The following is an 18,611-nucleotide window of genomic DNA, read 5'->3' as shown; positions in this document are numbered from 1 at the left end:
TTCCAGGCTCCTACTCCCCTGACCTTCCTGGAAATCAATGCAAGGTACCTGCAAATGAATCATGAGCCATATCTGGGAGCCCTCTGGAACTCTGAGACACAGGTCACAACACCCGTGAAGAGAACTCAGAGCTAAAAATAAGAGTGATGGGTGTCTGAAATGATACTTAGATAATCTCTTCAAAGAAACTTGGGGAAAGAAAGGTCAGCTAATCATCAGGGTCCTGGCACTTCATGGCCCGCCATCCTATGAAGAAAAGTCTTGAATTACTATGTTCATCCTCTTTTTCTACTTAAGAATTTAACATGGCAGCATGTCATATTTATGACAAATCTTGATAAGCCTCTCTGAAACCATGTTTTCTTTGGAGGCCTAATTTCCCTTTGCCTGATATGTACATATTTTTGGCTTTGATCAAACATCAAGGACACATGTGAATTATAGAATGTGATAGGTGACAAGAAGTTCGGGATTTCATAGACCAATTTTTCATATTGCCACCGAGGAAACTGAGGCACCTACCTTGCTCGGGCCAGGTTCCAGGCAGATTGGCAGGTTCTGGATCGAAATTCAGGTCATCCATCTCTCCAGCAAAGACACTTAACCACCCGCGTTGACCTGAATGTTGAGGTTAAGTGTAAGTAGTACCCAACCAAGAGGTCTATGAAATGCAGCCATATTAGCCTTTCATTACATGCCCACAAAAGCAATTGGTTGAGTAATTGAATATTTCACTGTAAAGAAGGTTGGGGTAATTTCGTAAATATGGACACAGCACAACCTCATATAGGATGTCCTTGATCTACATTTACCTGCAAAAGTATTTGTCATAGAAATGGGTAAAGGGCAAGTGCTCTAGAATGTTAAAGTTAGAGGGGACTTTAGAAGTTTTCTAAGAGAGGAGCTTGCAAACATTTGTGGGTTGGGTTTTTTTTTAGAAGAATAATACCTTTTTTCTATAGATAATCTTAAATGGAGCATCAATAATAAAGCAGATAAAAGAGAAACTTCACTGCTTGAATTAAGTAGGTGGTCTCAGGGTCACATTCACCTAGCCTTTTCCTGAATCCCCTAAAGTGGCTTCTCAACTACTTCTTTGTGGGATGCCTGGCTGGCTTAGTCTGTAGAGCATGAGATTCTTGATCTTGGAGTTGTGAGTTTGAGACCTACATTGGGTGTAGAGATTACTTAAAAATAAGATAAGTAAATAAACAAATACAAATAAAATACTTCTTTGGGCAAGGTTTAAAAGTCACAGGTGTAGCCCACCACTTTCATTTTATAAATATAGATATTAAGGTCCAAAGAAGGGATATCACTTGTTCAAAGGGATATTGCAAATTATTTACAGAGCCAGAAAATCTGGGGTTGAGTCTAATACTTCTGACCTTAAATAAAATATTTTTTAATTAGATAAATAACACTGGAATGCATTTTTACTGTGAAAGACTAAACAAGAAGGATGTATTTAGGGTAAAATGTAAAAGTGCCTTCCAATAATCCCACTCTTTTTCCTAGAGTTAATAACTGACAGTATTTTGAGTTTTACCTAATTTGAGTCATCTTTTAAAAGGAGATTTTAGCCCATTCACATTTATTGTGACTGTGGATATATATAGACTTATCCCCTTCATCTTATTTTATGTTTTATTTTATTTTCAGATTTTATTTATTTATTTGAGAGAGACAGAGATAGCAAGAGAGAGCATGGGTGGGAAGGAGAGGGAGAAGCAGGCTGCCTGTTCACAGAACTCAATCCCAGGACCCTAGGATCATGACCTTAGCCGAAGGCAGATGCTTAACTGACTGAGCCACCCAGGTGCCCCATATTTTATGTTTTATTTTTATAATATTTCTTTCTTCTGGCCTTTTATTGAATTTAATAGTTTTCTTTGTGCCATGTTTTTCTCTTATAATTTAGAAATGATAGTCTCCCTCTAATTTAAAAAACTAATGCCACGATAAATATATATATTTTATTGACATCTAGATTTATTTGGTAGCTCTATTCTGTTTTTTCCATGAGATGGGAAACTTATAAGAACCTCAGCACACTCTCATTATCACCACCTCACCCTCTCCCTTCACATTGGCCTTGTACTTAGACACCTGCCCACCACATCCCGCTTGTAAATCATTTGGGATTTTGCTTCCAGGTTGTGATTAGCTTTGTTCATTATGTATCACTAGTTGTTTAAGCCTAATTATAAATATGACTGCTTTTTTCATTCAATACTGTTTCTTGTATATTTTTATATCTTCCATTTTTAATTCTGTGAGTGTATGTGGGATAGAATGTGTTCTTGACGAATTCATTGAGGAAATCTATTGTAAATGAAGTGAATTCTCACATAATTGAAAAGCCCTTTCTAGTAGACTTGATAGACTGCTTTAACAAGTACCCTACACTGGATGGCTTATACAATAGAAATTTATTTTTTCATAGTTCCGGAGGCTTGAAGTCCAAGATTAAGGTGTCAGCAGGGTTTCTTTCTTCTGAGGTCTCTCTTTGGGTTATAGATAGTCATCTTCTCCACATGTACCCATAGTCCCCCTGTGTGTGTCTGTGTCCTAATCTCCTCTTCTTGTAAGGACACCAGTCATATTCGACTAGGGCCCACTCATATAATCTCTTTCTACTTTTAAAGACTCTACCTTCGGGGATCCCTGGGTGGCTCAGTGGTTTAGTGCCTGCCTTTGGCTCAGGGCTGGAGACCTGGGATCAAGTCCCACATTGGGTTCCTGGCATGGAGCTTGTTTCTGTCTCTGCCTCACTCTCTCTCTCTCTCTCTCTCTCTGTCTCTCATGAACAAATAAATAAAATCTTTAAATAAATAAATAAATAAATAAATAAATATTAAAAAAGACATAAAAACTCTACCTTCAAATACAGCTACATTCTGTGATACTGGAGATTGGGAACATGAATTTGGAGGGGACACAGTTCATCCCATAACAATCTTAATTTTGCCTTATACTTGAATGCTAGTTCAGAGTTGTACTGTACAATATAGTAGCCCATGGTCACATGTGGCTATTTAAATTGAAATTATTTAAAATGAAATTAGCAGTTGAGTTGTTCCTTAGTCACAGTCACCATGTGCCGAGTGTTCAATATCCATATGTGGCTGGTGCCTATACGTTGACACTATAGATATAGCATGTTTCCATCATTGAAGGAGTTCTATTGGATAGCAGTGCTCTAGAGTTTTCTTCATCTGAAAAATGAAGCACTCTTCTATTGGATTCTGTGAAGATTAGATAATATTAAGCATGTGTTGGACTCATAGCAGGGGGCTCAGTCAAAACTAGCTGAATGTTAGCTCAGCAGTAAACGAATGGTAGTATTAGGGCTAAGATCCACTGTTCTCACCCGATTGTTGCCCCAGAATAACCATAAATGAGCACACCATTGTGAAACATAGGACATGAAGAACACTGGGCAGGACAGTGAGGTGGGACAATGGGGGCAATCTTAAACCCATGCCTTAAAACACTACCTTTATACCCCAAATCGGAATAAACGTTATTGTATTTAATACTCTCAATAACTTTGTAAAGAAGGTATTATTTTACCCATTGTCTGAATAAGGAATGAAGTAAATGCAGCTCATGAAAGCTAAGTAACTCCTCCAAGGCCACACAGTTGTGTCAACAGTGAGTCAATGGCAATGTCAGGACTAGAATCTACTGCTTCCTACTCATCTTTAGTCTAAAATAACTAAAACCTGGTAAGCCTTGGGTAAACACAGGTCACTAGGATGACAGGGAAATTTAAATCCAGATCTAACTCCAAAATCCTTCTACAATAGCGGTTCCCAAATTCATTTGATCACGGTCCCTCAGTAAACATGTTTGAGCAACACACACACACACACACACACACACACACACATGCACATACACACTTGTAAGTAAATAAGTGTATGTGTGTATATGTATATATTTATAAATTATTAACTATATTAGTCTAATAATTTCTACTTATGAAACATATCCCAAACCGCACACTAAAAAAGATAATAAATAATACACATAATAAAAGTTCTGATTCTTTTTTTCATGCTCCAGTATTATTTCACGTGTTCCCTGGCCCGTCTTCTACTTTGGGGGCCACTGCTCTGAACCATGCCACACAGAGCGAATGCGCTGTGGAAGAAATTATAGGCCTGGGAGTCTCAGCTTTCATCTGCTCATCCAAACTACTTTGAAAAGAAACATAATTGGACCATAATGTATTCAATGTCAGCCACATTCTTTGAGTAACTAGGGCTTTTCACTATTTCTATGCACCAGTGGTCTGACATTTGTCATTGACTCTTATTTCAAAGAGAGAATTAATTTTAAACTACCATTCAAAGGCTGCTTCTGGCCATGTGTCCCATCATGAAAGGCAAAGAAATGGGCAAAGCAACACTTGAGCACATCAAGATGTTTCTTTTTTTCCCAAGAGAGAGAGAAAAAACCCAAATATTATCATTGTCACTGAAATGAAGTGAGACTTGGTGAAACAAACACTTGATTTACTTGCATCATCCAGATTTTTTTATTGGTCTTCTTGTTTTTATAGCCATTTATCACTTGCTGATTATAGTAGTAACAGTGTTCCCTACATAATGTTTTTCAGCTTAAAAGCATTGCCATATGTTTGATTCTCTTGGGTGTGATATCTTTCCTCTTTCTTTCTCTCTTTCTGTTCCTCTCTCTCTCTGTTTCTGTGTCTCTCACAAGCAGTGGGAAGATATAGGTATTATTATTATTTTTTAGATATAGGTATTATTATCCCACTTTCTAGATGAAGGGTCCAGCTTGAGGGGTTAAGTCACACAGATAGTATATGGCAAAGTCAGGATCTGAACCAGGTTCTCTATGCTAGAGCCAGTGCTCTGTGGGAAATTTTAACTAAGCCGATTGGCTCTATATAGTTGGAAGAGAGGATACTGTAGGTCTGAGAATCACCCCAGGTCTGAGAACCTCCATAGCCCAACTACCAACTCAACTTCATCCTGCACTGAGAGATCAGGAGGGCTTTCCATCAACGGTCCCTTGGGTTTAGTAGATGCTGTCCTACACTTGTTACTTAGCAAGTACAAAGCCAGAAGCAGTACAAGCTCCTGAAGGGAATCACAGGGCCAGCAAATGGACAAGTGCAAATCAACTCGCAGAGGTTCAGAAGTGGATCAGCGGGACTCTCTTCTTAGGAGATATTTCCATGGGTTGAGTAGAGTCTATGACTGCTCATCTGTGTCAGCAACAGATATTTAAACAACCCTTTTGAATCCAGCCCTTCTATTTATCCCTGCTCCTCTTACTGCCCGGGTTCTGATGTCCTGCCTAGACTTTTTCAGAAGCCTCTATCTCTCCACCTTTTTTCCACCTCTCACACTGTTACCACATCTGATGATGGCACCTTTAGCCTCAAGGCTGCCGTTAGCCTCCCGTTACTATGAGATCATGTTAAACAATTTCGACGTGGCGTTCAGGTTTCTTCATCTTGCCCCAATTAACTTCCACTTTTTTCTCCCACCACCTCACTTCCCTTTATCCTATCTTCCAGCCTTTCCAATCTAATCACTGGTCTCCAAAAATAGCCAGCACTTTCATGCCTCTCTGCTTTGCTCATGTTCTGTCCTGTGCCTGGAATGTCCTCCGCCTCCTTAACCTGCCCCCTCTGGTGGGATCTTCCTTCTCCTTTCAAAAGCAGATCAAATGCTGTCTCTTCAGTGCCGACCTCCACACCCACCCCTTTCCACTCTCTGTGCTGGGCTCCCCCCAAACACTTCATGCTTCTTATTACAAGGAACTTGGGCTGGTTGTTCACGTGTCCTTTTGGCTCATTAGGTAGTGGACTCCTTAGGGGAACAGAGAGCATCTTATTTATGTTTGTGTCCTCAGTGTTGGCACCTAGTAGGCATTTGAAGTTTTTGGTTGAATTTATTTATATAGCTGAGCAGTTTTGAGAGATCTCACACGGGCTATATTTCTATCAGATCTGGAATAAGCAGCAAAAGACAAAGCACAAATTCAGCAAGAAGAAATTACTTATTTAAGCAATAGCCACGCCATCTAAAATTTAAAAATAAGGATTGGAGGCATTTTTAGAATAGCTGGAAGCTTTTTATTGACTTCCCCAAAACATTCACGCTGTGCCTAAAGTGGAAATAGCAATGGGTTGTAATGGACACATACGAAGTTTCTTTCTAGCCTCAGCTCTGCTCTTAACTGCTGTGTGCCCTTTGACAAGTCAGTTCCCCTTTCTGATGTCTTTATCTGTCAAATGTTCATGCTGAACAAAATGACTTTCAAGCTATCTTCTAATTCTAAAAGTTGATGATTCTTATTTTCTAGTTCGGAAAACCAAGTCTTTATTTCCCTTTGACTGTGATGGTCCCTTAACAGTAAGAGGAGACATTCTATATTGTCATAAAAACACTTTAACTGTACCATGGCCCAATTACATAAAATTGGGATATTAGAAATAATTCAAGGGGTGCCAGGGTGGCTCAGTGGTGGAGCATCTGCCTTTGGCTCAGGGCATGATCCCGGGGTCCTGGGATCCAGTCTGATATCGTGCCCTGCGGGGAGCCTGCTTCTCCCTCTGCCTATGTCTCTGCCTCTCTCTGTGTGTCTCTCATGAATAAATAAATAAAATCTTTTTTTTTTTTAAGAAATAATTCAAAATAGGGACACCTGGATGGCTCAATTGGTCAAGCCTCCACGCTCAGCAGGGTGTCTGCTTGAAGATTCTCTCCCCTGCCCCTCCTCCCACTTACACACTCCCTGTCTCCCAAATAAATAAATAAATCTTAAAAGAAAAAAAAAGCAAAAACAACAAATAAAATACTCCTTGCTGCTAAAGCATCAGGGCTCTGCCCCTTTAAATTTGAAAGACTAGGCATGAGGCTAAAAGACCTCAGAAGAGGAGTTGATCTAATCTTAGGTTCATAAAGATAGAGGAGAGAATAGTGGTCAAGTCATACATGAAAATGGTTTGCAGAGGAAGGGAAAGGTACTTGGATGTTGAGTTTTAAACTCAGGTCTTCAGGGAAAGCATTCTATAATATGTCACAGGTACAAAGCGAATGGGAAGGCTTCAAGCTAGTGAGTGCAGCTGTGTCGCTGGTTCCTGCTAGATGCTGTGACAATTTCCCTTTGTATAACCTGAAGTCCCCCAATATTTTGAAATGCTGTTCTACCCATTTTTAAAAATAAGCTTTATTTTTTAAAAATCAATTTTAGGTTCACAGAAAAATTGAGCAGAAGGTAAAGAGTTCCCATACACCCCTGCCTCTACACATGCACAGCCTCCCCCAATATCAATATCCTGCACCAGAGGCTTACATTTGTTAAAATCAAACCTACACTGACACATCATTATCACCCAAATTCCAGAGTTTACATCAGGGTTCACTGTTGGTGTTTTACATTCTCCGAGCTTTGGCAGATGTATAATGACTTGTATCATCATCAAAGTATCACACAGAATAGGTTCAGTGCCCTAAAAATTCTCTGTGCTCTGCCTATATTCATCTCCTTTTGTCCCCTAACCTCTGGAAGCCACTGATCTTTTTATCGTCTTCATAGTTTGTTTTTAGATTTTATTTATTTATTTGAGAGAGAAAGAGAAAGAAGATGAGCAGAGGGAGGGGCAGAGGGACAAGCAGACTTTTCCCACTGGGCAGGGTGCTATCCCAGGATCCTGAGATGAGCTGAGCCAAAATCAGTTGTTTAACTGACTGAACCATCCAGGTACCCTCTTACTGTCTTCATGGTTTTGCCTTTTCCGGAAAGTCATATAGTTGGAATCATATGTAGCCTTTCATGATTAGCGTCTTTCACTGAGTAAGATACAGTTAGGTTTCCTCCATTTCTTTTCATAGCCTGATAGCTCATTCCTTTGAACACCTAACAATATTAATTGGATTATTCATTTTCTTATTGATTCATGAGTTCTTTTTATATTTTGGATAACAGTGTCTTGCAAATATTTTCTCCCAGTCTGTGGTTTGTCTTCTCATTCTCTTATCAGTGTCTTTCACAAAGCTGTTATTCTCATTGCTCATAGACGCACTCAAACAAAATTCTACATTTAAGTTGTTTTAGCAGAAATATCGCTTAACTAGAAATTTCTTTCTAGCCTATGGAAATAGGCTTTGTTTTACTTATATTTCCTTGACTTAGAAATTAATAGAAATAGAATTTAGAAAAACCATCTGTGGTCAAATTTGAGATATAACTTGCAATATGTGTTTCAAACATCCATTGAGGGATGTCTTGGGGTTAGCTGACTTCAACACAATTTCTTAAACCAGTTTTTTTTCGCTTCTGGGATCATTAACCAAAAGATTTCAACTAACATTCTATAAACCCACAGGAGATAAAATTTCTTACTGACTATACATACTGTTATAGCAATGTCTGTCCCCTGAAAGTAGAGGGTGAGATGCCTTGTAAGTGAGAAACAATTTCCTGAGATTTGCTGGAGAATAAGAAAGGTCTCCTATTTCCTGGAAGATGGGAGGACTTGGCCTCGTGAGTATTTGAGAGAATGTGGTCAGGGCAATAAAGACCTCTAGTCACAGAATGACATAGTGCTGGAGGGGGCTAAGTATATGGTGTGACAACTGTGGATCTTTTTATAGATGTGGATCCTTTTATAGATGCTGAGATATGGTGCTGGTGGTTGTGTTGTAGTTATTGTTGACTTGTTTGGTGATATTTTAAGTCTATGAGTTCCTTCTATTAGGTTGTCCCCAAACTAGAATTTGAAAGTGCTCCAAGAACTCTCAGAGGATATAGAGGCAGTTCAGTTAGACCACAGAACTTGAGGAGCATGAGACCCTGTAATATTTTCAGTCTTCAAAGAAAGATTGCATTATATATTCTCTGTTGGATGTGTGAAGGCAGAAATCATGGGACCATTTTCAATAAAATTTTTTTCTTTGTAGATCCTATGAAAGCTGAAAATTAAATATCATGGTCTATTCTGGAGACTGGGAAGAAATATTGAACATAAAGATCATGTTTCAGGGGACATGAATTTTAAAACATCTGCCATGTGAGGAGCAGCTCAAAGAACCTGACACATTTACTCAGAGAAGAGTTGGTGATAGTGGGAATATGAAAATGAACAGCAAATCTTCAAGTGTATGATAAATTGTCACATATATAAGGAAGGAATAAATTTGTCCCAAGAAAGAGAAAAACTAGGACCAATAAGGGTACACCTTGAAGAGAGGCTGATATTGTTTCAAAGCATAAGAAAATCTGAATTATCTAATAACATAGTGGATCCTTTTTCATTTTATGGAAATAATAGAAAATGGAAGAATTTTACGGCCCACTGTGGATGGATAAGAGTAGTCCAATGACTCCTACATGGCTGAGGACTGAGATATTTAATGTCTTAGTAACCCATTCACAGCATAGTGATTAGGAGGCTCTGTAATGATAGCATCAATGGTCTCTGAAAAGAGTAAATTCCCCATCACAGGAAATCTTCAAGTAGAGTTAGGAAACAACTCAGATGGAGTGTTGTAATGGCAATTTTTAAAAATTCTTTAAAATTCATAGACTTTTTATTGTATGGTTTTATGAATTCTGAAAAATGCATAGACTCACATAACAATAATAATACTGAATAATTCCGCCCCCCACCCAATTCTTTTGTACTTCCCCTTTATAGTCAAATCCACCTCCATCCCTAACCACTGGCAACCACTTGTCTGTTCTCTATCTCTATAGTTTTGCCTTTTTGAGTATGTTATATAAATGGAATTACATAGTATGCAGCTTTTTAAGTTGAGTTTCTTTCACTTTGAAGACTGTATTTGAGATTTATCCATGTTGTTAACTTATCCATGGTTTTTTCTTTTTTATTCCTGAATAATATTCCATTGTATAGATCTACCATCATGTCCATCCATTCACCAGTTGAAGAATATTTGAGGGACTTCTGGTTTATAGTACAGAATGTAAGGAGTTTAGAAGTCGTCAGCAAGTAAAAAGCTTAACAAACTGAAAATCAACAACTTTTCTTAGATCCGTTAGAGAATGCAGATCACGGGACAAACTGCTGCCCCCCAAACTGGAGAGGAAGTCAGGTGGATACAGAGAATCACAATTTACTAGAAGGGAAACATCCATGTAGGGGCACCTGGGTGGTTCGATGTTTGAGTGTCTGCCTTCAGCTCAGGTCATGATCCTAGGGTCCTGGGATTGAGTCCCACATCAGGTTCCCCACAGGGAGTCTGCTTCTCCCTCTGCCTATGTCTCTACCTCTTTCTCTGTGTCTCTCAGGAATAAATTTAAAAAATCTTAAAAAAAAAGAAACATCCATGTAAATAAGTACGAGGTTTCCTTTACCCGTTATATCATGTCCAACTCTTAACAACAATTAGAAGATGTATCAATAGGCAAAAAAGAGAGTTTGAAGGGTCAGATATGGTAAAGGTGTTGCAATTATCTGTCCAGAAATTTGAAATAACTATGGTAAATAAGAGCTTTAATGGAAAAAGTAAACAATGTGCAAGAACAGATAGGTAATGTAAGAAGAGAGATAAAAAATTTTTTCACTTTTTAAATTTAAATTTAATTAATTAACATATAGAATATTAGTTTCAGGGATCCCTGGGTGGCGCAGCGGTTTGGTGCCTGCCTTTGGCCCAGGGTGCGATCCTGGAGACCCGGGATCAAATCCCACGTCGGGCTCCCAGTGCATGGAGCCTGCTTTTCCCTCTGCCTATGTCTCTGCCTCTCTCTCTCTCTCTCTGTGTGACTATCATAAAAAAAAAAAAAGAATATTAGTTTCAGAGGTAGAGTTCAGTGATTTATCAGTCTTATGTAACGCCCAGTGCTTGTCACATCACGTGTAATATCCTTAGTATCCTCCTCCTTAATATTCAACACCCAGTTACCCCATCCCCCACCCTCAGCAACCCTCAGTTTGTTCCTGTGATTAAGAGTCTCTTATGGTTTGTCTCCCACCCTGATTTCATCTTATTTTATTTTTTCCTCCCTTCTCCTATGCTCCTCTGTTTTGTTTCTTAAATTCCACATATGAGTAAACTCATATGGTAATTATCTTTCTCTGATTGACTTATTTTGCTTAGCCTAATACCCTCTAGTTCTATCCATGTTGTTGCAAATGGTGAATTGTTGGTTTTTTTTTGATAACTGAGTAATATATAGATATAGATATATACCACATCTTCTTTATCTACTTATCTGTCAAAGGACATCTGGGCTCTTTCCATAGATTGGCTCTTGTGGACATTGCTGCTATAAACATTGGGGTACAGGTGCCCCTTGGGATCACTGCATTTGTATCTTTGGGGTAAACATAAAATAGTGTAATCTCTGGGTCTTAGGGTAGCTCTATTTTCAACTCTTTGAGGAACTTCCATACTGTTTTCTAGAGTGGCTGTACCAGCTTGCATTCCCACCAACAGTGTAAAAAGGTTTCCCTTGAGAGATGGAAATTCTAAGAAAGAATGAAGAAATGCTAGAAATCCAAAATACTGTAAAGAATGAATAACTTTGGTGGGTTCATTAGTAAACTGGACACAACTGAGGAAAGAATCAATGAGCATGAGGATATGTCAATAGAAGTTTCCAAAATTGAAAAGCAAAGGAGGAAACAACTGAAGAAAGTGGAACAGAATACTCAAGAGCCGTGGGACAACTACAAAAACTGTAGCATATGCATGATGAGAATGTGTGGAGAAGAGAGAAAGGAACAGAAGAAATACGTGAAAGGATTAAAACAGAATTTCCCTCAAATTAATGTCAGACACCAAACCACAGATCTAGGTAGCCCAGAGAACACCACAAAGGATAAATGCCAAGAATATATGGGTTGTTTATTTTTTATTTTTTGAGTGAATAGGAATAAATATGCTACAAACATTTAATATAAAGGTTTTGTGTGAACATAAATCTTCATTTTTTAAAGTAAATACCTCAGACTGTAAATTGTGAGTCATAAGGTAAGTCCATGTTTAACTTTATAAGAAACTATCACTTCATTTTCCAAAGCATGTGTATCATTTTGCATTCCCATCAGCAATGAATGAGAGTTCCAGTTGCTCTGCATTCGCATCAGCCTTTGGCATGATCAACTTTTTGTTTTTAGTATTTTTTTAAATTTTATTTATTTATTCATGAGAGAGAGAGAGAGAGAGAGAGAGAGAGGCAGAGACACAGGCAGAGGGAGAAGCAGGCTCCATGCAGGGAGCCCGACGTGGGACTCCATGCCGAGTCTCCAGGATCACGCCTTGGGCGGAAGGCGGTGCTAAACCACCGAGCCACCCAGGGATCTCCTGTTTTTAGTATTTGAACCATTCTAATAGTGGTATTTTAATGTAGTTTAAATTTGCATTTCTTCAATGAACAATGATGTAGAGAATCTTCTTGTGTGCCATCCATCTATTTTCTATAGCAAGCCGACATTTCAAATCTTTCGCTTACTTAAAAAATCAGATCATTCTGGGGTGCCCACTGGCTCAGTCAGTGTAACATGCAATTCTTGATCTCAGGATCATGAGTTTAACCCCCATGTTGGGTGCAGAGATTACTTTAAAAAAGAAATAAACACTTAAAAGAAGCTAAAAAAAAAAAAAAAGAACCAAATTGTATCATTGATTTTTGAGAATTCCTTTTATATCTAGCATACAAGTGCTTTGTCAGGTAATTTGCAAATATTTTTGCCAAGCCTGTGACTGGTCTTTTCATTTAAAAAATATTTTTAAAGCTTTTCTTTGGGTACACATTTTTCTTTTTGATAGTCCTATTTAATAATTTGTCCTTTGGGGCACCTGGTTAGCTCAGTTGGTGGAGCATGTGAATGTGACTCTTGATCTTGGGTTTGTGAGTTTGAGCCCTATGCTGGGTGTAGAGATTACTTTAAAAAAATGAATAAAAATGTATCTTTCATGAATCATGCTTTCAGGGTTATATCCATGAACTTTTTGCCTAACTGAAAGCAACACAGGTTTTCTCCTATGTTTTCTTTTAAATGTTTGATAGGTTTATATTTTACATTCAGGCATACTGTCCATGTTGAGTTTATTTTTGTATAAGGTATGAAGTGTATGATGATGTTTACTTTTTTGTGGGTATGGGTGTCCAACTATGTTGACACTATTTGTTGAAATAACTATTCTTTTTCCATTTAAGTCCCTTTGCACTTTGTTAAAAAAAATCAATTGACTGTATTTGCATAGGTCTATTTCTGGACTCTATTGATTCTCAGTCTTGCTAAAATCTCTGGAGAAAAACAAAATCTCTGGAGAATGTTCATTTTTGTTGGTACTATTGAGTCCATCCAATGAATTTCTTTTTATTTCAGAAATAGTATTTTTAAGATCTAAAGTTTCCACTTTGTTCTTTTTTTACAGTTTCTATTTTTCTAATCAGAACATCTCTATTTCTGTTCAGTTCAAGAGCATCTGTGTACTGCATGGAGCATGGTTACAATAGCCACTCTAAAATCTTTGTGATTCTAATACCCAGATCATCTTGGGTTTCAGGTCTGTCAATTGTCTTTTCCTTTGAAAACTGAGCAGATTTTTCTCTTTTCTGTGTTTCTTTGTAAGTCAAGTAATTTTGAATTGTATCCTGGAATTTTGAATATTATGTTGTGAGACTCTGGGTCCTATTATAAAATCCTCTGGAGGACATTAATTTTTACATGGTTTATTTTAGCGGGCAGTATACCTGGTTTGGTTCATAGCTCGAATTGTGTCTTGCCTTCTGAGAGCGGTGGTCCCAAAGTCAGTTTAGTTTTCAAAATTTTTGCTGTGCTGTGTGTGTCTGCCCAACATATACCCCATTCAGGAGTTAATCTGTTAGTTGGGTAGTGATTGCTATCATTTGGTTCTCAAAGCCTTCCCTATTCTTGTTTGGGTCTGTTCTGTGCATGCATAATTTAGGGGTGAATCTAAGACTAGTGGCAGTTCATATACAAAATTAAGGGATTTTCTTCTCTAACTTTCTCATCCTTGGAATTTCCCTGACACTCTGACTCTCAGGGGTCCTGTTTCCTAGCCTTCTGACTAGAAAGCCAGTATTTCTCTCAGATTTTAGCCTATGCACTTGGACACAAATTCTGAGCACCAGGGGTGCCTCAGGGCAACCTGAAGAGAAAGAAGAGAAGAAAGTAATTGGAATCCCATACTCTCTGGACCCTTGAGATTCCTTTTTCCAGTCCCTGGGCACTGAGGGATGGTTGTCTTAGAGTTTTAGGGACCCATGCCAGTGCTGCTGCTGCCGCCATGACAGTGCCACTTCTGGGCTAGGAGGACCCCGAAGGAGGAAAAGAAAAGAAAAGAATAAAAATAGGAAAATTAAAGCGATTCTCTCCATCTTTTGCTTAAAGGGCCCCTTTTCCTGATCCTCCGGCTAGAACAGGGGGTTCCCTTGGGATTTTTTGCTGTCATACTGTGGCTCAGCTCCAGGCCTCTGCCCACCGTCTAACTAAAGCCAAGAACTAAAGAAGGAAAGAAAAACCAGGTTAAGTTCACTGCCATAGCAGCTGTTCTCCAAGTTTTGACTTCCCCTTTCAATCTATTTGCTACTGTTTACTTTTCAGAGTCCTCAGCTAATTGCTTTTGTATTCTGTCCAGAGGTTTTACTTATAATCAATGGGAGAGATAGGTTGTAATGGACTTACTCTGCCTTGAATAGGACCAGAGGTTCTATAATGACAATTTAAATACCAGATGAAGGTTCCTCCAGACTGTTATTCTCAAACCTAGCAACCACTTTGAATTAATCGGGGAAACTTACAAAAAACCCCAACGATTCCAGGGCCCTACCTCAGACTCATCTCTGAGGATAGGAACCCAAGAATCTGTAGAAAATGCTTCCGGGTTTCTGATATAGCCAGCTTGGCACTGGTTTCAAGGGCCCAATGTGGGGGTCCATACTGGAAATTTGGAAACCCCTGGATGAGATGATCTCCAAATTTCTATCCAACGCTGAGGTGCCCAAGCTCTACATTCAGAATATGCATTCATAAAGCTTCTTAAGTGAGTTGCCAGTCCACTCACTTCCCTCAAGCTGTAGATGACACAGGACATCTCAAATAACGTCACAGAGCAGGAAAAAAAATAGAACTAATAGACAAAGTCAAGATATTAAAACCAATAAACCAAATGGACTCCCAACCTGTAAGATTAGTTTTGTGGAAATTACAACTTCTTGGAATAATAGCAGCAATAAATTCGAAGTCTGCTTTATTTAGTGTTAGCCAGGAGGAATATGGGTTATACTAAAGTCTGAGGATTAGTGGTTTCATTTGGAGCCTCCTTTCCTCCCTAGGACTAATCCTTTCCCATATATTTGACGAAATTCTTTTGGCTGAGGGTTATATCTTCCTATGTGCTAGGAATCACCGGTGAGTTTAAATTTGCTTTTCATGAAAATTTATTTCTAAGGGATCTCAGAAGGTATTTCCTTGAGCTCATGTCTATGGAAAAAGAAACCAGACCTGAGAAGTGAAGTGTTTTGTTCGGGGGGTCAGAGCTGGGACTCGAAGCCTAACTTTGGCTTCTCAGCCATGCACTTTCTGTCTGAGCTGAGTGAGTCAGGTGAGTCTTTGGATGCAGAGTGTCCTGGCATCATAACTGAGCTGAGTCAGACAGCTGCGCTGGGCAGTGGCTGAGTTCCATGCAATGCATTTGTAAAGGGCACTATGACCTAAAAATGCTTTAGCGCCTAGATTTGTGGTGGGGAAAATATTGGCAACCAAAACGATCCACCACTTGTAAAGTGCCGACTTGCCGGCATAGCCTATTCTCTGGGCACTGGGAAGGAGCCAGCCCCTGACCACCTCTGGAACATCCCCCATCCCATGTCCTCCCCAGAGTGCCGCATGCATGGTCAGAGTTTAATCAGGGAAGCAGAACCATGATGAGTTATGATAGAAGGGCTGTCTTATAGGAACTAGACCACGCACAATTGTAGGAAGAGCTGGGGAAGTAAAGTCCTAAAAGGGAGGGTTGGAGAATCGGAGCAGTCACCAACCACTCAATCTGAAAAACCAAGCATTCCTCTGTGGGCCCACTCAAAAGCACAACCATAATAACATGAAGGGGTTTTTGCGGAGTGTTGTTCTGGCTTACATAACTCCGTGCGGTATAAATCATTACGGGTGGAACACTGAAAATCAGAGACACCTCAGGAGTAATGCTCTTGGAGCTCTGTTCTCATTTGCCAGTGAAAAATCTGGAACCAGCCTGTCTTACTACAATCTGGAAATGTGTGACGGCTTTAGCATGGTGGCACTCGGGAGTGTGGTATTCTGGAATCGATGCGGTGTTGTTGCCAGGCAGACCTGGACGTCATGCTGGCTCTGCCTCCGTAGGTGGTGACTGGGACCTTCTTCCAGCTTTCTGAGATTAGCTTCCTCATTTGTAAAACGGGGCCAGTAGTAACCACCTTATAACATTGTTCTGAAGTTGGTTTAATAATAGACACTCAATAAAAATTATTCCTTTTAACTCTTGAGTACACTCTTTCCCCCAGTACACCTAGGACATGTCCTATTTCATAGAATATCTTCATATGGAAAAGCCCTTATTGCCTAAGTGATGGATTTTGATAATGAATATAGGTATATAATTTATATTTTATGTTCCTGGCCTTCAACCACGGTCCCAGATTCTCAGTACGAACAAGTTTGGATTCATGTGGACACTGTGAAAGACCATGGATTGGCAAGGGGAACACCTGAGATGAAGCTCATGGCCTTCACCACCCCCCAACCCCAAAGGGAAAGATAGAACATTCCCTAAGTAGTTTGAAATCTATCAACTTGGAATGCTTCATAAAAGCAAGTGTGGTGACCTCAGTTCCTTGGAATCCTCCGGTTTTTCTGGGTTAGAAGAGAGATTCTTTCATGAGGGTAGAGCAGAAGAGGCAAGCGGAAGCTGCTATCAACGTTGGAAACAAAGACCATAAAAATAGAGCTTGAAAGGCATAGTACTCTGGAGCCAGTTATTTTAGGAGCATACAGACCTACATGTCAAATAGCCCCCAAGGGTATTACTGTATCATAGATGGTCTCCATTGTTGGTTGACTTTGAAATTAAAACAATAGTGCTCATGAGTTTCTGGCACATGAAGAAAAATTTGATTCCAAGTACTCTACTTAGGAATCTGGGGGTTTGAGATGCCTGGGTGGCTCAGCAGTTGGGTGTCTGCCTTTGGCTCAGGGTGTGAACCTGGAGACCCGGGATCGAGTCCCACATCAGGCTCCCTGCATGGAGCCCGCTTCTCCCTCTGCCTGTGTCTCTGCCTCTCTCTCTCTGTGTGTCTCTCATGAATAAATAAATAAAAATCTTTAAAAAAGATAAATTAAAAATGAAATAATCTGGGGGCTATATTATTATTTTAGAAAGATTTTAGTCATTAGTAACTAGAAATCTTGCGGGTATTTTTTTTTTTTTTTTAGATTTTTAATTTACTTATTCATGAAAGACACAAGAGGCAGAGACATAGGCAGAGGGAGAAGCAGGCTCCGTGCAAGGAGTCCGATGTGGGACACGATCCCGGATCCTGGTATCACATTAGGAGCCAAAGGCCGATGCTCAACCACTGAGCCACACAGGTGCCCCAGTAACTGGAAGTTTTTATTCAGGATAAACTTCTAGAAGATTTGCACACAGAGGATCTCTTCTTATCCAAAGTAGGACAATAGGCCCTATCTTGCATAACACAGTGCTAAGCAAGTGGTAAAAGCTAAAAAAAAAAAAAAAAAAAAAAGAGTTTTTTAAGTAAAATTCGGTTTATACAGGGCAAATCAGACTGAGCCTTACTCATGGAATATGGAAGATTCTCTTGCAGCCTATCAAAACTGCAATTTATCTATCACTTGACTGTCAGGGGACACTGATAATATACTCCTTACCTGTATTTTCCTACAAAATGTTGGCCCTTATGACACATCCTCATTTAGTTACTGATCCGATCCAGCAAATAATTGACCTGAATGTACTCAAATAGGACACTGAGGTGTAAAATCACTTCTTTAAAAGTTGATTTAAAAATTGATAGTTTTTTTTTAAACAAAAACAAAAACAAAATGATGACACTTTTCCTTCCAACTTATCTCTTATTTTAGGCCCTCAAGATTTGAAAACTACCAGTTGGTGATACACACTGTAGGGATTCTGCAGTCACCCCACACTCTTCTATATAATTAATAGGATTGCTCAGACAGCTTATCTGCTTAAGTTCTGAAAATCTCTTTATCCTTTATCTGCAGGAACACTAATCGCTTGAAAAGGACAGGGCTAAGGGAAGTTGTTTTAAAGCCAAGACTAAAAGAATTTTCTTGTATCAAATTCTATCGGTTTCCTGGGGTCCCTGCATCTCTTCTTTCAGGTGTTTTAAATGGCACTTGGCGTTCATTTGAACTTAGGTGAGTTGCTTGCATTGCTGGTGAGATAAGCATTCCCTAAGACCTTATCTATTCGATCCTTGGCTGGATTCCATCAGGTCCAGGGAACAGGGAATGATCTGCCCAGGGAATTGGGAGGCCTTGGCTATGGGGTTCCCTCCATGGTTTGGTAAGAGCCCTTTAGTTACCAAGAGTGGAAATGATTGGC

At 39.3% G+C, this 18,611-nt stretch overlaps 1 protein-coding gene across 1 annotated transcript in view; it reads left to right on the top strand.

The window, feature by feature from the left end:
- Nucleotides 1-18,611, top strand: part of ZDHHC13 (zDHHC palmitoyltransferase 13) — a 100,952-nt gene that overhangs the window by 75,783 nt on the left and 6,558 nt on the right. The gene's annotated exons all lie outside the window — the stretch shown is intronic.

This window comes from Canis aureus, chromosome 23 (genome assembly GCF_053574225.1).
Source record: "Canis aureus isolate CA01 chromosome 23, VMU_Caureus_v.1.0, whole genome shotgun sequence".
Taxonomy (NCBI): Eukaryota; Metazoa; Chordata; class Mammalia; order Carnivora; family Canidae; genus Canis; species Canis aureus.
Note: the sequence above shows the minus strand (reverse complement) of the source record. Positions and strands in the feature narration are given on the sequence as shown.